General features: G+C 37.1%; 1 pseudogene; it reads right to left on the bottom strand.

The window, feature by feature from the left end:
- Window positions 1-490: 490 nt before the first annotated feature.
- LOC124970959 (cytochrome c oxidase assembly protein COX20, mitochondrial-like) lies at window positions 491-2,641 on the bottom strand (annotated as a pseudogene).
- Between the last annotated feature and the right edge of the window lie 15,134 nt (window positions 2,642-17,775).

Here is a 17,775-nt window from a genome sequence, read left to right as displayed (position 1 = left end):
GAATATAACAACCTCTGCTAGGGTGGTGAAGGGTGGGTTATTATTAATAGTGTTTGTCCAGCTTCCCTCATGCGCATGAACTTCACGAGGAGATGAGGATACTAAGTAATAGTCATGGTTCTCTTCAGAAAGAACAAAAGGATATACATTGAAAAGTAATTCCCGAGGTTTGAGTGGTAACTTGGGAACCCATTCTGAGAAAAGGGAAATGGGACATGGTTTATTTATTTGCTTTTCTCACTTCTTCTCTTTTGTAGCTTCTAGGTGTTCCAGGGTAGGGAGGGGTGAAGGAATGACTAATAAATGGACAAAGGATGATACTGTTTAGTTTTCTCTTGGTTATGGAATGACCTCTGTAATGGTAGATAATCATCTCCTTTATGAAACACTTTTTTAAAAAATTTTACTTTATTTTATTGTACATAATATTTTATGTGGTTGGTCACACTGATTCAAGGGAGATATTTTGGATTTTTGTGCTCAAAGTTGCTCAATTGCTGCTGCTGCTGTTGATTTGTTTTCTTTCAGGATCAAGGTGTGTGCCTTCATATACAATCTTATTTTCTTTTTTTAATTAAAATCTTTTTTATTTTTACACACTGCATTTTGATTCATTGTGCACAAATGGGGTACAACTTTTCATTTCTATGTTTGTACACAATGTAGATTCACACCCTTCATGCAATCATACGTATACATAGGGTAATACTGTCTGTTTCATTATACTATTTTCTGCCCCCACCCCATCCCACCCCATTTTTCTCTACACCATCCAAAGTTCCTTCATTCTTCTCTTCCCCTCGCCACCCACCCCCTCGTTATATATTGTCATGCACTTATCAGGGAAAACATTTGGTCTTTGGTTTTTTGGGCTTGGCCTAGTTCACTTAGCATGATATTTTCCAACTTCATCCATTTACCAGCAAATGCCATAATTTTATTCTTCTTTATGGCTAAACAATATTCCATTATGTATATATACCACAGTTTCTTTATCCATTTGTCAATTGAAGGGCATCTAAGTTGGTTCCACAATCTAGCTATTGTGAATTGAGCTGCTATGAACATTGATGTGGCTGCATCCTTGTAGTATGCTGATTTTAAGTCCTTTGGGTATAAACCAAGGAATGGAATAGTGGGTCCATTCCAAGTTTTCTGAGGAATCTCCATACCGCTTTCCAGAGTGGCTGCACCAATTTGCAACTCCACCAGCAATGAATGAGTGTGTCTTTTCCCCCACATCCACACCAACACTTATTATTGCTGCCGTTTTTGTTACTATTGCTCTATAGTGGAGTTTAAGGTCTCGTATTGTGATACCTCTTGTATCACTCTTTCTGCACAGGATTGCATTGGCTATTCTGGGTCTTTTCTTCTTCTAGATGAATTTCATGATTGCTTTTTCTGTTTCTATGATAAATGTCATAGGGATTTTAATTGGAATTGTGTTAAATCTGTATAGCACCTTTAGAAGGATGGCCATTTTGATAATATCAATTCTGCCTATCCAAGAACATGGGAGATCTTTCCATCTTCTAAGGTCTTCTTCAATTTCTTTCTTTAATGTTCTATAGTTTTCTTTGTAGAGATCTTTCACCTCTTTGGTTAGACTTATTCCCAAGTATTTTATTCTTTTAATGAGGCTATTGTGTATGAGTTGTTTTCCTCATTTCCCTTTCGGATGTATCATTGCTTATGTATAAAAATGCTTTGATTTAAGTGTGTTGATTTTATATCCTGCTATTTTGCTGAACTCATTTATGAGGTCTAGAAGTTTTCTGGTGGAGTTTTCTGGTGGATTCTATCCTCTAAGTATAGAATCATGTCATCAGCAAATAGTGACAGCTTGAGTTCTTCTTTTCCAATTCGTATCCCTTTAATTTCTTTGGTTTGTCTAATTGCTCTGGCTAGTATTTCAAGGACAATGTTGAATAGAAGTGGTGAAAGAGGGCATCCCTGTCTTGTCCAGTTTTTAAAAGGAATTCTTTCAGTTTTTCTCCATTAAGAATGATGCTGGCCATGGGCTTAACATAAATAGCCTTTACAATGTTGAGGTGTGTTCCTACTATCCCTATTTTTTCTAGTGTTTTGAGCATGAAGAGGTGTTGTATTTTGTCAAACACTTTCTCTGCATCAGTTGAAATAACCATGTGATTCTTAACCTTAAGTCTATTCATGTGATTAATTTATTGATTTCCAGATGTTGAATCAACCTTGCATTCCCGGGATGAACCCCACTTGATCGGGGTGCACTATCTTCTTAATATGTTTTTGGATCCAGTTTGCTAGGATTTTGTTAAGGATTTTCGCATCTATATTTACAATCTGATTTTCAATTCCTTCTCTGGCAATTCTTTCCTGGATTCTTTGCTTTTCATAATTATACCTACACTAAAATCAGCATCCTAAAGTCACTAAGATAAATTCTCCTACTCCAACATCACATGGTCTTCAAATTCTACTAGTTAACAAAAAATGTCCAAGTCCAGCCACAACAGATTCCAATGAACCATATAATATTGAATCCCATGTATGGGGATTGTTTTCAATGACTAAAATTCCGAGGTGTTTAAAGGGCTAGGATAAAATAGAAAAGAAGCTTCCCCTTCCCAGGCTCACCTGGTTTTGGGGCTGCCGCCATGGGGACAGGTTGGCTCATGGAACACTTTTATGGGTTATTCGACAACACTTTGGTAGATCTCCACACACCGTTCTATGCCAAGTCAATCCCTTCTCCCAGTGACCTTTGGTGATCTCCTCTCACTTTCTATTTCTATTTCTCTCTCTCTCTCTCTCTCTCTCTCTCTCTCTGGACAGGGCTGTCACACAGTGGTCAGTTCCCTCAGACAAATTTTTTTCAGATAGTCCATCCCTGACTATCTGACGCCAGAGTATCCATTTGGTCCAGAGAACTCATACAATCTTGTCTTGCCAGGTAATAGAACTGCAGTATAATCAGCTCTGACTCCTCTCTTTGTTGTGCTGTTATGTAGCTCTAGCCAGTCTCCTGCATTCAGCCTTCTTTACTTAAGGAGCAGGCATCTGACCTAAGATTCCTAGAATACTTTAGTTCTCCCAGAACTCCTAGACCCTGATATTAAGTATCCTGAGGCAGGTTTAAAAGTTTGAATAACTTAGTTGGCATTCACTCAAGGAGCAGGATGCTAGTCACTTTGGTTGAACACAATACCAACATCCATCAAGGTTCTTCAGAACTTTACATAGTTTGACTTGGGTATGGTATGGGGGAGAAGAGGGAAAGGAGAAGTTTCTGCTACACTATATGACCCTGTGTAAAGGACCTTAGTCTTCAAGATACTTTACTGCCATCTGGTGGAATATTGTCATGAGACTACATAAATCAGCAATAATTGTGTGATGAATGGTGCCCCCTGGAGTTGTGCAATGTACACCTAGCCCAGCTATAAGGAGAAAAATCTCAATACCCTCTGCTTCTATGAATTCCCTCAATGACTCCTTTTCCAATGATTTCCCTCTGTATAGAATGTGTGTATATAGGGATTTATTTTTTTGTAAATCCTGCAAGGATGTATCTAACACCCTTCCTCCCAATGTGAAAGTATTTATGCTTGTTGACTCCAAATTTGTTATTTTAGATAAAATTCCAAGAAAAATCCCATTTTCCTCCTCATTATTGCCAGTTTTTAGCCAACTGGTAGGCAGACTGTGAAGGTTTTTTTTTTTTTTTTTTTTTTTTTTCAGAATCCAGAGATAACAACTCTTTCAAAGTGAAGTACAGAATCTCTATAGTAAACTTTTACCCACTACACAGTTAGCAGTAACCAAATTTACCCTGGCTAGGAACATGTCAAAGAATCTAAGGAGTTCCAGCTATATTTCTGAGCCAAGCACATAATGGTTATTTGATGAGTGAATGGGTGAGTGAATGGAGAACACCTGAGAATGTAATTCTAATTCATCAGGGTCCTGGGAATCTGCCCCATAGCAGTTTTATTAGTTTTTCAAGGCTGCCATACCAAAATGCTATAAAAACTGGGAGACTTAAAACAATGGAAATTTTTCTCTCACAGTTCTGGGGACCAAAGTCTGAATTCAAGGCATTGGTAGGATTGGTTCCTCTGGGAGGTTCTAGGGCAGAATTTGTTCCATGTCTCTCTACAATCTTCTGTCATTTCGTGGTTTATAGTTGCTCTCTCTTCACATGGCCTTTTCCTTGTGTCTCAAATCTCCCTCCCTGCCACCACCTTTTCTCTTATAAAGACACAGTGTACCCTACATCTAGGATGACCTCATCTTGGGTTTTTTGTGTGTGTGTGTGTGTGCGTGTGTGTGCGTGTGTGTGTTCAATCCTGTGATTGAACCCAGGATTTTGCACATGCTAGGCAAGTGCTCTATCACTAAGTTATATCCCCAGCCCTTTAAATTTAGAAACAGGGTCTTGCTAAGTTGTCCTAGCTGGCCTTAAACTTGCAATCCTCCTGCCTCAGTCTCCTAAGTAGCTGGGATTACAGATGTGCACCACTGTGCCTGCCTCTGAGATTCTTAACTAAAACTTCGAAGACCTAATTTCCCACAAGGTCACATTCATAGGTACTTAGAGACAATATTCTGATATATCTTCTTAGGGGTCACTAGTCAACCTGCTATGCCAGTGAAATTCACTATTAGTGTGGTTCACACTTGCACCCTGTGGGAATAACTTTTTCCCACAGCTACTTCCCAGTAGACAGTAGATTCTATTTGGCCAGTGCAAAAGAATGAACACTACAATAGGAATATGAATGAGTGTATCCAAGGAAGAAAAGAAGATAAAGATTTAAAGAGAAAATGAAAAGGGCTATATAAGTTATTTAGAAACAATTATCCTTGGCTATTGGGACCAATAAGAATGACATCAGCCCAAGCTTGGACAGGCAACTGTTGGACAGCGTCCTCACAGAAGTACTTTTTTACATAAGGTTGTATTGACCTTTGTGCAAGTTTGTGATTCTGGCAGAGTCTTTTGTGGTAGTTCTTCCTATGAAGAATACATGCATGAGATCTCCTCCTTCATAACATCTTGGCTTTGTTTGTTTATTTTTGTTAGTATTTGACATAAGTGTCTTCATTTTCATTCTGACAACTTTCACAATAATCTTTATTTCCTTTACTCATGCTCTTTATTTTTTCATGTGAACTCGTTACTCTCCAGTGTCCTATCAGTTCAGTTGAAGACTTCCCTTTACTATTTTTCCTATGATCCACCAAGAAAAAACTCTGTCCATTTTTATTTTTTCTTAGAATGTCTTAATTTCTTCTTCATTTTGAAGGACAGTTTTGTACCATATAGCATCCTTGATTGACAGTTTTTTTCTTTTAGTTCTTTGAATATATTATAACGCTTTTGGTTTTCATGGTTTCCATTGAAAATTACATGTTAATCATATTAAACATTCCTTGTACATGATGATTTGCTTCTTTCTGCTTTTATATTCTGACTTGTTTAGCTTTCAACAGTGATTAGGATGTGTCTAAATGTGGATCTCTTTGAGTTTTTTTTTTTATTTTGAAGTTTTTTGAGATTCTTAGATGAAACTTTTGGTGATTTTTCAGCCAATTTGGGAAGTTCTAAACATTATTTTTTCATTCTTTTGTCCCTTTTCTCTTTCTTCTATCCATTTGAGACTCCATTATATGTTAGTTGGTATGCTTCATGATGTACTATATCGGAAGCTCATTGTTCCTCATCCTTTTTGTGTTTATCAAAGTACAAAATCTCAATTGACCTATTATAAACCACTAAATCAGGGTCAAAGCAAGCCCACTTTATATTGTTCTGTATTTTTCAGTCTCTTTTTCTCTGTTACAGAAGCACTGTTGACACCTGGACCAGATAATTGTTGTAGGGAGCTGTCTTGTTCTATGTAGGATTGTTTAGCAGGATCCTTGGCCTCTGCTCCCTAGATTTCAGCAGCATCTCTTACATTGTGACAGTCAAAAACATATTTTTGCTGACACACTGTGGCACAATCTATAATCCCAGAGTGGCTGAGACGAAGGATTGTAAATTTGAGATTGGACAGTGTGGCTAAGGGAGAAGGATTGGCAATTTAGCAAGACCTTGTCTCATAGTAAAAAATAAAAAGAGCTGGGGATGTAGCTCATTGAGAGCACACTTGGGTTTAATCCTTGGTGCTAAAAATAAAATTAAACTTAAAAGTATATTGTCAAATGTCCCCAGAAGACAAAATGAGTCCTGGTTGTGAACACTGATCTAGTACAGTAGTACTGTCCCTCTTCTTTTTCATTCCCCCCGTGGTACTGGGGATTGAACCCGTTTTTTGTTTGTTTGTTTGTTTATTTATTTATTTATTTATTTATTTTTGGTACAGAGATTAAACCCAGGGGTGCTTAACCATTGAGTCACATCTCCAACCCTTATTTTTTTCATTTTTTATTTTGAGATAGAAAATATCTATCTTTGAATATGGCTTTGAACTTGTGATCCTCCAACCTCAGCCTCCTGGGTCATTAGGGTTACAGGCATGTGCCACCATGTCTAGCTTTAAAAAAAAATGACAGTAACTTACAGAAGAAATTAAATGATCTGTCTTGCAGAAGGTTCGAATTTTGGATTTGTCTGTTCCTTCATAGTACCATCTAACTTTTTCCTCCATTAGTTATTCCTGTAAGTGTAAATCAAGTTAACAAAGGCTCAGTTAGAATTTCAGTTAGGTTCAACATTCTTGACAAAAATACTTAACAATTGGTGCCATATATTGTAATTCATATTATATTACCTGGGCTGTAGCTGGTCTGTGTCATTATTAAGTCATACTAAACTTGATATGAAGGTTCAGTTGGGATAATCTGATTCCTTCATTGTAAAATTCTTCATTAACTTAATTTAGTGGTTTAACCCATTTATGAGCTTTGCCTGTACAAACTGTCATTAGGTTGTAAAATAGAGTTTTTCTAAACTTATCATTGCTTTGTATTTACTAACTGGAATTATTTGGTAAAATTATTTCTCTCATTATCTATTTGATTACCCTGAATCATACCTCATTCAGGAAAGGAAGTGTAAATTGTTAGTTATTTTTCATTGTCAATTTTAAAATAATATTTACATTCTCAATTTCACTACTGCCAGTGTATATATATGTGTGTGTGTGCATGTTTGTTTTTTTATTTTTCACTCTTTTAAAACACAATTTAATTCTTTATGTGTTATACTTAGTTATGCCTAATGAGTAATGGGAGATTACAAGCATAATATTTTGTGTACATTTCTGAATATGGGAAAATTGAGTCTAGAATGAGATTAATTTTCTCAGGTCAACCTTTTGTTTATGTATAAAAAGGTTGTGGTGAATGTATGCTTTGCTAAAAGTTCCAAATTTCCTTCATTTGTCATTGTACTATTTAAATTTATTCTTTAAACTTTTTTTCTTACTTGAGTTTATGTAAGTACTAGAGGAAAATGACTCTTGTTCATTTTTGATTCTGTAACATTATGAACCCATTGATTTTTGTATATTCAGTTGAAACTAAACATAGTCAAGAGTTCGGGGTATGGCCCAGTGGTAGAGTACTCTGTAGCATGCTGGAGGCCCTGGGTTCCATTCCCAGCATCACAAAGGAAAGAAAAAAGGAATTGCTTTCCTAAGCGTAGTTATGCCAGATGTGGTGGTATGAACTGGTGGTTCCGGTCCCAGGAAGACTGAGGCAGGTGGATCACTCAAACCTCAGAGTTCACACTAGTCTAGGCAACATAGATCCCATCTCAACAAAACAAAACAAAACAAAAAATCAAATATGGTCAATATTTTTTTGAGGCTCATATTTTCTTTTATTTTTGATAATGAGAGCTTCTTCATGTTTTATTTTATTTTTCCCAAACAAGAAAGCTTAAGTAATTTTTCAATGAGCACCTGAGACAGGAAACTCCCTGTCTTTAAATATCTAGAAGTCTTTATCATGACTAAATTATTAAATTAAAAATACATACAGATTTTATTACCTTACTATCTTTTTTTTGTTAGCTATTAACCCACTGCCTTCTGAAACATGCTATTCTGGTGAACAGTCTATATTTCTGATGTCATTCTCTTATAGGTATTTTCTCTCTCTCTGTTAGTTTTTTTTTCTTTTTAATTAATAAACTTAACTTTTTTTTTTTTTTTTTGGGTGCTGGGGATCGAACCCAGGGCCTTGTGCTTACAAGGCAAGCACTCTACCGACTGAGCTATCTCCCCAGCCCCTAAACTTAACTTTTTAAAGCAGTTTTATGTTCACAACAGAAAGTACAATGAGTTTTCTTATACTCTCTGTCCTCACAGATGTACAACCTCACCCACTATGGAAATTCCACATCTCAGTGGTACATTTATTACAATCAATGAACCTATATTGATAGCAGCATTATTACCCTAAGTTCATAGCTTACATTAGGATTCACTCTTGGTTCTGTGTACTCTATAGGTTTTGACAGATATAGTGACATGTATTAACAATTATAGTATCATACAAAAATAGTTTCATTGTATAAAAATCCTCTGTGTTCTGCCAGTTTACCCCACCCCCTGCCACAGCCCTTAGAAACCACTGATCTTTTTATAGTCTCCAAAATTTTGCCTTTTCCAGAATGTCTTATAGTTGAAACACATAATATGTAACCTTTTCAGATTGTTTCCTTATTCTTAGTAACAGGAATTTAAGTTTCCATGTCTTGTCATGACTTGTTAGCTAATTTTTTTTTGTCTGATTTACTACAGTATATTTAATCATTATCTACTGAAGGACAGCTTGGTAGCTTTCAAGTTTGGGCAATTATGTAGTCTGTTAGAAACATCTGTGTGCAGGTTTTCATGTGGACATAAATTTTTGATTCTTTTGGGTAAATGCCATAAATTCATTGCTGAATTGTGTGATAAGAGTATGTTTAGTTTTTAAAGAAACTGCCAAACTCTCTTCCAAAGTGACTGTACCATTTTGCATTCTCACTAGCAAAGAATAAGACTTTCTTGTCAGCGTTTAGTGTCAGTATTTTGGATTTTGGCCATTTTAATAGATGTATAGTTGCTATGATTTGGACGTTAGGAGTCCCCAAAAAGCTCATGTATAAGACAACATAAGGAGGTTTAGAGGTGAAATCATTGGGTTATAAGAGTTAAAAACCTAATCAATGTATTAATCCCCTAGTAGGGATTAACTTGGTTGTAACTGTAGGGCGTGACTGGAGGAGGTGGGTTCCAGGGGCATGACTTGGGGTTTATGTTTTGTCCTTGTTGAGCAGAGTTCGCTTTCTCTGCTTCCTGGTGTCATATTCCCAGCCGATTTCTTCTTCCACACACTTCTGCCATAATGTTTTGCCTCATCTTAGGCCATAAGGAATGGAGTCAGCCATCTATGGACTGAGACCGCTGAAACCATGAGTCCCTAAATAAACTTTTCCTCCTTTAATTGTTTTTGTCTAGTCTTTTTGGTCATAGCTGTGCAAAAGCTGACTAAAACAGTATTGTTATCTCTTTGTTGGTTTATTGTGTAATTTTCCAGACATATGATTTTGAGTATCTTTTCTTATGCTTACTTTTCCATCTGTCTACCTGATGAGGTGGTCTGTTTAACTCTTTCACTCAATTTTAAATTGGGTTGTTTGTTTTCATATCCTTGAGTTTTACGAGTTCTTTGTATATGCGCCTATTGCAAATATTTCTCCCAGTCTAGATTTTTTTTCTCCTTTTCTTTTCTTCTCTTCTCTTTTCTTTTCTTCTTTCTTCCTTCCTTTCTTCCTTCCTTTCTCTCTTAAAGGAGGAAACATTTATTGGAGCTCAGTTTCAGAGGTCCCAGTCTATAGATAGCTGGCTCCTTTGCTCAGGGCCTAAGGTGAAGAAGAACATCATGGCAGAAGAGTGTGGTGGAGGAAAGCAACTCAGAACATGGCCACCAGGAAGCAGAGAGAGATATCTCTTACCAGGGACAAAGTATATACCCCAAAAGCACACCCCCAGTGTCTTAACTCCTCCAGTCACATCCTACTTTCCTACAGTTAGCACTCAGTTAATCCATTCAAGTGGATTAATGCACTGATTAGGTTACATTCTCATAACCCAATCATTTCACCTCTGAACTTTCTTGCATTGTCTCACACATGAGCTTTTGGGGGACACCACATATATAAACCATAACATTCCACATCTGATCCCCAAAAGCTCATGTCCATCTCATATTGCAAAATACATGTAATCCATTTTCATGAGTTCCCAAAGTCTTAACAGTTCCAGCATTATCAAAAGTCTAAGTCCAAAGTCCTTCTCTGAGTCTCATGGCAAACTCTCAACATGAGTCCCTGTAAAAACCAAAAGTAAGTTACATACATCCAATATATAAAGGCGCAGAGTAAACATTTCTATTCCAAAGGGAATATACAGGGGCATAGAAAGAAAAGATGGTAACACCAAAATTTAACCGGGCAAATAAGTCCTGCAGCTCCACATCCACATCCAGCATCTGGAGCACATGGCATCATGATGTTTTCTCCAAAGGGCTTGTGTGGTTCCACCCCCAAGGCTTTTTTGGTTGCAACCCACTTGGCATCTTTTTTAGCTTGTATCTGCTCAATGCCTGAAGCTTTCCCCAGCAGATGTCCCATGTTACTGGCATTTCTTAATCTCAGGGGTCTCCACTGAAGTTTCTGCTCTCTTCTCACATCTCCATGCATCACCCTCTCAGGGACTTCCCACAAGGACTCTATTAGTCAGCTTTTTTTTTTTTTTTTTTTTTTTTGGTGCTGTGACTAAAAGACCTGAAAAGAACAATTTTAGGAGAGGAGAAGTTTATTTAGGGGCTCACGGTTTCAGAGGTCTCAGAAGGCTGGCTCCATTCTTCAGGGCTCAAGGTGAGGCAGAACATAATGGCAGAAGAGTGTGGTAGAGGGAAGCAGCTCACATGATGATCAAGAAACAGAGAGAGAGAGACTCCACTTGCCAGATACAAAATGTATACCCAAAAGCACGTCCCCAGTGACTCATGTCCTCCAGCCACACCCTACCTGCCTTCAGTTACCACTCAGTTATTTCCATCAGGGGATTGAAACACTAATTGTTTTAAAGCTCTCATAACCCAATTATTTCTCCTCTAAACCTTCTTGTATTTATTTCACACAATACAAGAGCTTTGGGAGAGCTTTTGGGGGATACCTCACATTCAAACCATTACACTGATCCTGCTGTACCTTGCCTGGCCTTCCAGGCCTTGAAATCTCCATGGAAACCTGCAGGGCCTCCTAAGTCCAGCATCCTACAATCCTGCAGAATCAGCACTATGTGGTTGACACCAAGGTCTGCCAACCTCTTGAGCAGTAGCCATGCCTTCTGGGACCTTGGCTGCAGCAGCCTTTGAGTGCCTGGGTGGCTGAGCATGGTGAAAAAAACTTTCTACATCCCCACAGCTTTTGCACTGCTGTGACCAAAAGGCCTGATAAGAACAATTTTAGAGGAGGAAAACTTCATTTGGGGCTCACAATTTCAAAGGTTTCAGTGTATAGACAGCTGGCTTCATTGCTTTGGGCCCAAGGTGAGGCAGAAAATCATGGTGGAAGAGTTTGGTGGAGGAAAGCAGCTCAGGAAGTGGCCACCAGGAAGCAGAGAGGCTTTTTCCTCTCATTTTCTTGACATTGTTTTTCACATAGCAGAATTTCTGCTGCAGTTGTGTCAATATCAGTTGACCATATTTACCTAGGTTTTTTTCTGGGCTCTGTATTCTATGCTATTCCATTCTGTTTATCTATTTGTCTACTCCTTGGCCAATACTATACTATCTTGATTATAGCTTTATACTAAAGATTTAAATAAATAGTGCCAGTCTCTGACTGTTCTTCTCCTTCAATCTTAAGTTGGCTCTTCTGGGTCTTTCATCTCTTTAATAAATTTTTTGGGGGGATTCTCAGGATTTGACCCAGGGTCACTTTACCACTAAGCTACATCCCAACTTCTTCTTTTACTTTTTTATTTGAAGATAGGGTTTTACTAAGTTGCTGAGGGTCTCACTGAGTTGGTGAGGATGGCTATGAACTTGTGATCCTCATGCCTCAGCCTTCCAACTTGCTGGGATTATAGGTATGTTTCAATGCTCCTGGATTGCATCACTTCTTTAGAATCAGATTGTCAATATCCACAAAACAACTTGCTGGAATTTCCATCAGGAGATTGATACACTAATTGTTTTAAAGCTCTCATAACCCAATTATTTCTCCTCTAAACCTTCTTGTATTTATACAAGAAGCTTTGGGAGAGCTTTTGGGGGATACCTCACATTCAAACCATTACACTGACCCTGCTGCACCTTGCCTGGCCTTCTAGGCCTTGAAATCTCCGTGGAAACCTGCAGGGCCTCCTAGGTCCAGCATCCTACAATCCTACAGAATCAGCACTATGTGGTTGACACTAGGTCTGCATTTATTTTTTTAAATTAAAAAAAATTTTTAGTTGTAGGTGAGCACAATACTTTTATTTTATTTTTATGTGTGCTGAGGATGAAACCCAGGGCCTCATGTGTGCTAGGTGAGTTCTCTACCACTGAACCACAACCCTAGCCCATGGTGCTGCATTTAATCTACGGATCAAGTTCAGAGGGAACTGGCATCTTGACAATACTAAGTCTTCCTATCAATGAATATGGAATAGTTCTCCATTTTTTAAATTACTTGATAACTTTTATTAGCTTTGTAGTTTTCCTCATATAGATATATGCATTTTTAAGATTTTTGCCTGTATTGGTTTGGCTGCTATAACAGAAAACTATGGAATAGGAGACATAAACAACAGAATTTCTTTCTTGCAGTTCTGGAGGTTGGGAAGTCCAATGTCAAGGTGCTTGGTAAAATCACTCTTTCTAGTTTGTAGAAGACTGTTAGGGTTTGAATATGAAGTGTGCCCTAAAAGCTCCTGTTAATGCAGGAATATTCAGAGGTGAAATGATTAGCTTGTGAGTTCCATATCCTAATCGGCTCATCCTACTTTGAATGGACTGATTGGTGGTATCTATAGGTGAGTGGAGCATAGTTGGATGTAGTTAGTCAGCAGGGGAATGCCCTGGCAGGATTCATCTGCCTTGTGGCCCCTTTCCCCAACCTGCCTCCTAGCAGTTGTTCTGGTCAGGTGTCAAGGTAATTGATGAAAAGCTGACTAAAACAGTGACCATCTTCTTGTTTCCTCACATGGTAGAGAGAGAATAAGATCAAACTCCCATTTCTTTTCTTAGAAGGACACTATTCCTATTGATGAGAGCCCAAACTCCAGCTTTTCCAGACTGGAATTGCATCCTAGTAGCTCAGTTGGTAGGACTGCATCTCTGCTGTTTGGGTGGCATTGACCCCCATTGGGTGTTGGTCCTGCCCTTTAATTTGAGGTGGAGATGGCCCAACAGCTAGGTCATGCACTCTGGTCTTGTGGTGGAAGGGGCAGTCCTGATGATCTCTGAATCACCTTTGGGATCCATCTTCTTCTCTTGAAAAATAGTAAATGTACACAGCTGAATACCTCTATGGTTCAATCCTATAGAGTCTAAGAAGTCTGACAGCTTCCTTCTTTAGTCCAGTTAGCAGTTTTTCTGCTGCTATAATTTCATCTTTATTTCTGGTTTCTGTTGAGATGACTGGTTAGGTTCATGATTCACACCCTTACTATTCTTTATAAAATCCTTGGTTTGAAATACCCTTAGTGTTCTCTTCTGAACACATCTTCTAATTTTTTATAATATGGGTTGCCTGAGAATCTTTAAAAATCTTTAAGTTCTTATTCCATTTAGCAGTGGAATTCCATCTCCAATTCATTTCCTGCATTTTTACTAGAAGTAGTAAGAAGGAACCAAGTTGTTCCTTCAATGTTTTTTGTAGAGATCTCCTCAACTACATATCTAATTTCATTGCTCATAAATTAAACTTTCCAGAGAACATTAGAAAATGAACACTTTCATCCAGGTTCTTTGCCTCTTTATAATAAGGACAGCCCTTTCTCCATTGTTGAAGAACATGTTCCTCATTTTCATCTGAGATCTCATCAGAGTGGCTTTTCTGTCCATATGTTCACCAAAATTCTGTACATAATTACTTTTGTATTCTCTAAGAATATAAAGGCTTTCTCTTCAGCAATTCTCATTTCTCCAGAGAAACTCATATATCTAGAAATGTATTCATGAACTGCGGATGTGGCTCAGTACTTTTTTTGTATGTGCAGAGGTGCTGGGGATTAAACCCAGGGCTTCATGTGGGGTAAGTAAGCTCTCTCATTCTCTCTCTCTCTCTCTCTCTCTCTCTCTCTCTCTCTCTCTCTCTCTCCTTCTCTCTCTCTGTATATATAACTTAAAAGTATTTCCTCATGTGATTCAAAGAGTGAGAATTCCCAAAATCTGCTGTTTGCAAACTGGAGACCCAGAAAAACTAGTGGTAATAAAGGACTTACAAAGTCACAAGAATGCAGTCACAAATTGCTTTAGCCTGGGGGATGTGGGGAAAAAAAGCATGGCAAGTTTCTTCAGACCTCTTGTCACCATAAAGATAATGCATCACCCCAGTAAGAGCCTTTTCCTCATTATCACAATTTCACCTGGAATGAATAGCATAATTAAGTGACTGGCAACATACCAATGTCTCCTACTATTTTTTTTTAACAATTTTTTTTGTTTTAATATATTTTTTTGGTTGTTAATGGACTTTTAAATTTTATTTATTTTTATGTGGTGCTATGTTTTTGACCCATGCAATTGCAATTGTACCAACCAGTTTGCTGTGACTTCCCTCTTAGTCTTTTTTATTTTTTAATTTTTAAATTTTTTTTAATCTATAAAAACACAGACCTCAGATGCCATTTCAGGAGCACTTATTCTGATTTACTCAGAGCAACCAGAATTTTTGTTTCTTCCCTGTGCAGCCATCTTCATTTTGTCTTGCATAATATTCTCACACTTGGTATGCCTCAACTTGCCTTTTAGATCAATAATGGTATAATTCAAAGGTTTGAGAGCTGACAAGTCAATGGTACAGATTTCAGCCCAATTCTGAAGTCCTGAGAACCAGTGCTGAGGGCAGGAGAAGAAGACAAATTTAGTTCAAACATTCAGGTAAAGAATAAATTCAATCTTCCGTCACTCTTTTGTTCTGCTCAGGCCCTCAACAGATTGGGTGATGTCCACCCATATTGAGGAGGGCCCTCTGCATTACTCAGGTCACCAAATTAAAAACTAATCTCTTTGGAAACAATCTACAGACACCCTAGAACTTATGTTCACACATATATCTGGGCATACCTTAGCTCAATCAAGTTGACACATAAAATTAATCATAATAATATCTAAGTATTTAATTTTGGAAGGGTAATTATGTCAAAGTTAATGTGTTTTATTTTCAGATTCCATTTGTTAATTGCTGATGTATAAAAAAGTGATCAATTTTTATATATTAATCTTGTGTCCTGAAATCTTGCTAACTACAGTTCTTTTTTGTTGATTTTTTGGATTTTCTACAAAGATGATCACATCATCTGTGAACAAGAACAGTTTATTTCTTCCTTCCAAATCTGTATATTTTTTTATTTTCTTTTTAAAAAAATTATTGCATTAGTTAGAATTCCCATATGTTGAAAAGCAGTGGTGAGAGAGCCCATCCTTCCTTGTTCCTGATCTTAGCAGGAAATCTTCAAGTTTTTCACCATTAAGTGATGTTAGCTGCAGGGGTTTTGTAGATGTTCTCTATCAAGTTGGGGAAGTTCCCATCTAGTTTTCAGTTGCTAAGAGTGTTTTTGTCATAAATGGGTGTTGGGTCAGATGTGGTGGTGTACTCCTGTAATCCCAGTGAGCCAGGAGGCCGGGGCATGAGAATCGCAAGTTTGAGGCCAGCCTTAGCAACTCAGCAAGACTCAGCAACTTACTGAGAACCTCTCTGTCTCAAAATAAAAAATTTTAAAAAGGTTGGGATGTAACTTAGTGGCAAAGCTCTGTGGATTCAAACCCTAACGCACATACAAAAAATGGGTGTTGAATTTTGTTAAATGCTTTTTACGTATCTACTGACATAATCAGGTAATTTTTTTCTTTAGCCTTTTGATTAACAGATTTCATTAACTGATTTTCAAGTGTTGAACCAGGCTGTATACCTGGAATAAATCCCAGTTGGTCATGGTATGTAATTCTTTTCGTGTACTGTTTTTTTTTAAATTTGCTAAAGTTTTGTTGAGGATTTTTTTCATCTATGTTCATAAGAGATACACATTAGTCTGTAGTTTTCTTTTTTAAAGAAAATTTCTTGCAGGTGGAAAGCATATCTGTATTTTACTTGTTTATTTTTATGTAGTGCCGAGATCGGACCCAGTGCCTCACACATTCGAGGCAAGCGCTCTGCCACTGACCTACAGCCCCAGCCCTGTAATTTTCTTTTCTTGTAATGTCTTTATCTGGTGTTGGTATTAGGATGCCGCTAGCCTCATAAAATGAGTTATGAAATATTACCTATATTCTATCTTCTGAAATAGATTGTAGAAATTGGTCTGATTTCTTCCTGAAATGTTAAACGTTGGTAGAATTCACTAGTGATCACATCTGGGTCTGGTGTTCTTTTTTACTGGAAAGTTATTAATTATTGATTCAATTTCTTTAATAGATATTAGCCTATGCAAATATCTATTTTTTCTTGTGGGAATTTTGGAAGTCTTTCAAGGAACTGGTCTATTTCATCTAAGTTATCATATTTGTGGGCATAGAATTGTTCATGGTATTCCTTAATTAGGCTTTCAATGTCCATGGACCCTTTGGTGATATCAACTCTTTCTCTTCTTATATTAATAATTTGTGCCTTCACTCTTTTTTCTTCACGTAAGACTTGGCTTACAGGTTTTATTGATCTTTTCAAAGAACTAGTTTTTACTTTGTTGATTTTCTCTATTGATTTCTTAATTTTAATTTTATTCATTTTTCCTGTAATGTTTTGAGATTTTTTTCTAAATGTTTTTCATTTACTATGTAGTGTCTAGAAGCATTTGTAGTAGTTGTTTAACCATGTCTAATGTTTGAACAGTGCAGTGCTGATAAATGTTTAACAACTGGAATGGGAGTGGGGACTGATTTGTAGTGTTTGTCAATTTCCATTGTATAAACATTTCACTATGTCCAGTTTCAAGTTACCAATGTGACATCTTTGGGGTATTTTTTTTAGCATTTTCTTTTTTTCATAACTTTATTTGTTTATATTTTTCATGTGGTGCTAAGGATTGAACCCAGTGCCTCACACATGGTAGGCAAGCGTTCTACCACTGAGCCACAGTCCCAGCCTCACATTGGACTCTTTGAATGCACAACTAGGAACTGATGTTCAGTAGCATATCATTGTATTTCAGTCACACAAATAAGATAGACATGAATAACCTCAACAGCACAGATAATAATAAAATATAGTAAAATAACTAGGAAGTAATGAGCTTTAAATATGTATTACTTTTGTTTTTAATATACCTTCTAATTAGAAGTTTAGGCAATTTAATTTTTAATAATGGTTAATGCCATTATTTTTGAAAATTTAATAATCAGGTCTTATGAGCTGAATCCAGCCTGCTTTTTAAATATAAAAACACATCTCTCTTCTATCCCAGAAAACTCTCAACCATTTTGTCTTCAAACATTTTCCCCCTGTCCCCATTCTTTCTGGTTTCTCCTGGACCTCCAATTAAAAGCATGGAAATTCTTCTTATTTTAGTTTTCTTTCATATTTTTCTATCTCTCTGTAATGTATTCTGCTACTTCACATTTATCTTCCAGTGTGCCACT

Source organism: Sciurus carolinensis, chromosome 2, assembly GCF_902686445.1.
Source record: "Sciurus carolinensis chromosome 2, mSciCar1.2, whole genome shotgun sequence".
Taxonomy (NCBI): Eukaryota; Metazoa; Chordata; class Mammalia; order Rodentia; family Sciuridae; genus Sciurus; species Sciurus carolinensis.
Note: the sequence above shows the minus strand (reverse complement) of the source record. Positions and strands in the feature narration are given on the sequence as shown.